Source organism: Spermophilus citellus (genome assembly GCF_964194105.1).
Source record: "Spermophilus citellus genome assembly, chromosome: 5".
Taxonomy (NCBI): Eukaryota; Metazoa; Chordata; class Mammalia; order Rodentia; family Sciuridae; genus Spermophilus; species Spermophilus citellus.
Window position 1 is genome coordinate 124,948,417 of NC_138186.1, and position 6,640 is coordinate 124,955,056.

Here is a 6,640-nt window from a genome sequence, read left to right on the forward strand (position 1 = left end):
ATAAAATTGACACCCCTTGGAGAAGAACCATGTTCATACTGTGGTTTCTTGTACTCCCTAGCACACTGACAAAAAATACCCTCAAAACACAGATGTACAAGAAAACATCTGCATTCATCTGCTTGGAAAGCCACAATAAAATATTACAGGCTGGATGGCTAAATAGCAGAACTTTTCATTTTCTCACAGGTCTTGGAGGCTGGAAGTCCAAGATCAAAGTATATCGGTGTTGGTTTCTGGGGAAGGCTCTCTTCCTTTCTCTTTCTGGCTTATAGATAGCCACCTTCTTGCTGTGTCCTCATATGATCTCTTCTTTATGTACACACAGAAAAAGACATTTCTGGTACCTCTTCCTCTTTTTATAGGATACAGACCTATTAGATTAGGGGCCCATCCTTATGATCTTAATTTTAATTACCTCTGTAAGGCCCTATCTCCAAATACTGTTACAGCAAGGATAAGTCTTCCATAACAGTATTCACCTATCTATCTACCTACCTATCTACTTCTGGTTCTTAATTAAGTTTATTGATTAATTTACAAAAAAGGGGGAGCAACAAAGTAGAAAGGGTAAGGAAACTTTAAAGCTTGATTATCATATATTTATACTTGTGTACAGACTTTTAAAGAACCATTTTGGAAAGTAGCTAGAGATCAGAACTGGGATGCAGGGCTGGTAAAACCTGGAAGAATGAATGAAATTCGAAAAAAATTGCTTTAAGGCCTTGGAGAAGAACCATGTGGAGTAGGTTAAGTGTCACTGGATTTGAACAGACCAGTCCTCTTGGCAAAAGGGTCCATCTGAGGCCTGAGGAAGTGAATTTATTAGGGACAAAAGAAAAGGGCACTTGCAGAGACCAGTTTTTCCTGTATGGCTTTTTAGTGATTTGTTTCCTCATCTGTGAAAAGATGATTATGAAAGTGCTATAATTAAAATTTATGGAAGGAAAAAATTTCCTAACACCCCTATGATTAGCAAATCTGCCCCTCTCCAAATGGAGATATTGCTCAACAACCCAAATGCCAATTATATATCTCATGTAAATAGGGTTATGCAGTGGACAGTGTGAGCCCATCCAGAAGAGCTTTCTCTTCCCTTTCTGGAATTGCTAACACTTCAAGTCATACCTGCCTAGAACTGCAAGAGTGAGAACGGAACCACAGCCTGTTCTTACCATCAGCCCCCTGCAACACCCGTTCCCAAGGGCTCCTTTGGTAATATAAATTCTGACTTTAAGCTTTTACATTGCCCCCTGTAGGGATTTGATTGTTTTCAGATGAAGAATAGTTTCCCACTCAAATCTCGAAGGAATGTTATCCCAGTTTGGAACTCTAGGAAGAATTCCTAAAATAAAGGATCTGAAAAGAGGGTGCTGATTCTTCCTTTCTGGCACACACATGTGGTCTAATTTGAAAGAACAACTTTCATTAGAATCAATATTTTCAGTAAAGGAAATTATTAGTTTTTACTCAGAAATGTTCGAAATTTACAAACTTTGAATGGTTTCCTCACAAACTTTTATTGCTATGCAAAGAGCACAGCAGGAGATGCTGTACACCTGTCTCCCTCCAATGTGTGGGCTTTCAGCTAAGGCCTTTGCAAGGTGATTCATGAATTTCAAAATCTGCTTACTGCACCTGTGAGTCTCCTTCTTTATTTCAGAGAGAAGAAGTCTGTGGATGTCTTGGCTTTATAAAGGAAAGATCTCTTCGAGTTTATTCTCAAAAAACTTCCTTGGGTGCTTCTGTTATAGCTCTTTACCATGTCCCCCTCATCAAATAATGCTCTCGTGGTAAGGCTGTCGTCCAGAATTCTGATCTTTTCTTTATAAAAGAACCATTGGTGCGCACATGTTGGGAGGGGGTTGCTGAAAGTATTTAATTCTTTCATGCCTTTTACATATAGGTTATATGGATTTCACCAGCACTGAAAGGCTGAATTGAATATATATGCTCAGCTGAATATTTAAAGTTCTAGTCAGTCATGGATAATAGTTCAATATAATAATAAGACCCATATCACTTAATTAGATATTTTGATCTTAGCTAAAGTTGCTTAACCAAATACACAAATAAAATAATTATTGTCTTTGAAGTCACTCAGGACTCAATATTTTTTCATCATATTGTTGTGTGTTGAATTTAATAACTAGATTCTTGCCAGAATATCAATCCAAGGGAAAGGTAAAAGCTTCCCAAAGCACAGTTTTGCAAGAATAAACTTTTCATGACTGGTGTCATCCTGTAATAATAATGGATTATCTTAACAGTTTAGGGATCTTGAACTCTCTCTGAGCCCTAGGCTTGCCTTTATTTTAGATGGTATCTGTTTTTTGGCAGGAAAGAACCAATATGATGGATTACCCTATCTTCCTCCTCTCTAAGGCAAGATATTGTTTTAATATACTCAATTGGGTTCTACAAAACACTGTCTTTAGGAATTCAATATAGAGGATTTGATTTAATAAACATTATTAAGCTTTTGAAATAGTCACTGACAATTGCCTTGAGAGTGAGGGTGTGTTCTTAACAGATCTATCTTGAACTCAGAATAACACTCTGTAGTTAGCTATTCTCTTCCCCCACCACACAGTCCCCACATCTACCTACATCCTATCCTGGACTGGATCACTGTTATTTAGACTTACATTTTTTTTATTTAGACTTATTTTGTTATTTAGACTTATTCATTTTTTTTAATATTCATTTTTTAGTTGTAGTTGGACACAATACCTTTATTTTATTTATTTATTTTTATGTAGTGCTGAGTATCAAACCCAGGGCCTCGCATGTGCTAGGTGAGTGCTCTACCGCTGAGCCACAATCCAAACCCCCCCTTTTTTTTTTTTAAGATAATCACCCTCTTTTAAGATAATAACACTTTGGTGTAAGAATTAAAATCAAGAATCAATAAATGGGATGGACCCAAACTAAAAAGTTTTTCTCAGCAAAACAAGCAATCTGTGAGATGAATAGAGAGCCTACATCTTGGGAGCAAATCTTTATCCCTCACGCATCAGATAGAGCACTAATCTCTAGGGTATATAAAGAACTCCAAAAGTTAAACACTAAAAAAAAAAACCAAATAACCTAATCAATAAATGGGCCAAGGACCTGAATAGTCAACTTCTCAGAAGATTATGTACAATCAATCAATAAATATATGAAAAAATTGTTCATCATCGCTAGCCATTAGAGAAATGCACATTAAAACCACTCTAAGATTTCATCTCACTCCAGTCAGAATGGCAGCTATTATGCATACAAACAACAATAAGTGTTGGTGAGGATGTGGGGAAAAAGGAACACTCATACACTGCTGGTGGGACTGCAAATTGGTGCAGCCAATATGGAAAGCAGTATGGAGATTTCTTGGAAAATTGGGAATGGAACCACCACTTGACCCAGCTATCCCTCTCCTTGGTCTTAAAAACAGGACTTAAAAACAGCATACTACAAGGACACAGTGACATCAATGTTTGTAGTAGCACAATTCACAATAACTAAACTGTGGAACCAACCTAGATGCCCTTCAATAGGTGAATAGATAAAAACACTGTGGCATATATACACAATGGAATATTACTTGGCAATAAAAGAGAATAAAATCATGGCATTTGCAAGTAAATGGATGGAGTTAGAGAAGACAATGCTAAGTGAAGTTAGCCAATCCCAAAAAGCCAAATGCTGAATGTTTTCTCTGATATAAAGAGGCTGATTAATAGTGGGGTAGAGAGAGAGAGAGAGAGAGAGAGAGAGCATGGGAAGAATAGACGAACTCTAGATAGGGCAGAGGGGTTGAAGGGGAAGGGAGGGAGAATGGGGTTATTAATGATGGTGAAATGTGATGGACATTATTATCCAAAGTACATGTATGGGGCTGGGGATGTGGCTCAAGCGGTAGCAAGCTCGACTGGCATGCGTGCGGCCTGGGTTCGATCCTCAGCACCACATACCAACAAAGATGTTGTGTCCGCCAAGAACTAAAAAATAAATATTAAAAATCTCTTCCTCTCTCTCTCTCTCTCTCTCTCTCTCTCTCTCTCTCTCTCTCCTCTCTCACTCTCTCTTTAAAAAAAAAAAAGTACATGTATGAAGACACGAGGAAAAAAGGAAAGGAAATGTGGGGGGTGGGAAGGGTGGTGATCACTTGAAAATCAAAGGAGATAAGTAGAATAGAGGAAAGGGACCAAGAAGTCGGGGGTAAGAAGAGAGAAGGAAGTGCAGGGGAGTGATATTGGCCACATTATATTGTTATAGTGTCACATACTTATGTAACAACAAATCCCAATATTATGTACAACTACAGCACACCGATTAAAAAATATGGATTAAAAAATTAAAAAAAATTTTAAAAAGATAATCACAAATGGGGCTGGTGTTGCAGCTCAGTTGTAGAGCCCTTGTCTAGCACGTGTGAGGCACTGAATTTGATCCTCAGCACCACATAAAAACAAATAAATAAAATAAAGAATGTTTGAAGCATGATTTTCCCTTTAAAAAATGATAATCACAAATGCTAGAAAATTATTTGACTAGGCAGTAAATTCCCATTTATTATATGCAAAGTAGTTCATGATAATGATTCATCTGGAAATGTAATAAAGTTCCAAAATAGGATCCCTGTGTTAAAGACTGTGTGTATTAAGCTTAATTCATCAAAGATTATGGTTGCAAGAAAATTTTACAAAGATTACTTTCTTCAAATATTATATCAACTCATGTTCCTATCAGCAGTATCTGTAGGTTCCTGTTTCCATAGTCATCAGCATTTATCCTCGGTCATCACTTTTTGCCAATCTGATGGGTAAGAAAATATATAGCAAATGTATAGCATTTCTATAGCATTTTCCTGACTACTAGTGAGGGTGAACATGTTTCTGTAATTTGTTAGTGTTTGCATACATACAAATACGTACATACACTAAGATCATGTTGATATATTGTATTTATATAAATGTATATATATATATATACATTGATCAAATGATAAATATATGTGTGTATACATATTATATATATATATATATATATATATATATATATATCAACTGAACAATGTTTCAGTAGTCTATGTTGCTTTGACATTATCTATATAACTTGAGTACTCAATTAACCTGATTTAATATTTTTTCAAGTTCTTAATTACTTAAGAATTTTGGAAATTCTATTGAAACAGTTGAAATTTATATAGTTCTAAATTGTTTAGCATATAATTTAAAATTTTTCCTAATTTAAAGAATTATGTAGGAGCAAACTTATCTGAAATTATCCAGTGCAAAAAGTTCAGGAAGTTTATATTAATAAGTGTCTTAATGCAAAGATAAATCCAAGGAACAGACTCAGGGACTTTTAAAAAACCAACCCAAACTGTCAAGCAGGTTATTTAACAAAGAATTTTGAATTCTTATCTAAAAATGCTTTTGGCCTAGCAATTTCTATAATAAAAGGATTTCTTCACCTTAAAAGTCAGCATGTAGTTTCTTATTTCTGGGTATTCCAGAACATCCCACCCAAGGTGCCATAGACCCAAGAAAATAGGCCAATAGATCCATGATTACATAGAGTACCATTTATTCGGTGGACTTACAGACAGAAGTGTGGTCCTGGGCCACAGCAAGACCAACTGAATCCCCATAAATTCAGTCAGAAGGAAAATAGAAACTGGTTAGGACAAAAGTGTCCTCATTCCAGCTGGAATGCACCTCGTTTATCTTAATGCTAACATCAGAGTCAGACACATTCCTGGGCTCCAAGGTACAGCTGTAGAGTTCCACATACCATTCTAATGGTTTTGTCTAATTATTGCTTGCTGTAAAACTATGCAGGGAAAACTGGCCAGGGTTACTCTGAGACAATCATGTTGGTTATGACTCAAGATGGCTGCAATCATGTCAAGCCAATCCATATACTGGGAATTCTGAGAACTCTAGGAATATTAGACTTTCGTAAGCATATTTTAGATTCTAGAAACCAATTGGAATAAAGTTCCTTTTACTAAGGAGACTTTATGACCTAAAACAGGTAGTGGAAATCTTTTTATGTAAATAAATAAATAATATATATTTCAGATTTTGTGGGCCTTGAGTTCTCTGTTGCAACCACTGACCTCTATCATAAACTATTCATAAATGAATGGACGTGGCTGTGTTCCAATAAAGCTTTATTACAAAAATAGTAGGTCAGACCTCTCTTCCCAAATTGCAGTGACTAGGAGTTAAATACTGAAAATTACAACTTGCTGGAGCATGAACTTATGAGAAGAAACCTTCAAGGGAATCAGTGAAGAGGGTAGGAAACCCCGAATTGTATTTTATGAATTGCTGTAGGCTCACAGTGAACAAGTTTGAAGATTTAAAACCCCAAGAAGGCCCACTCATAGGGGACCCAAATATTTCCATGAGTTTTACCTTTAAGAGTTAGACCAGGTTCTCCAAGTGAATGTTAGAGAAAAACCCCTCCTGCTACCATCAGAAAGGAAAAAAGGACCATTTTAATATAGAAGAGAACACTGTTCTTATTAACAAGTCCTGCCCTTAGAGAAACTATATTACCAGCGCCTCAACTACTGAAGTTTTTATCAGAGCCTAACCAAGGAAACACTCAATTCCAGCCCACTCCAGCCAGCCTGTCCTTCTAA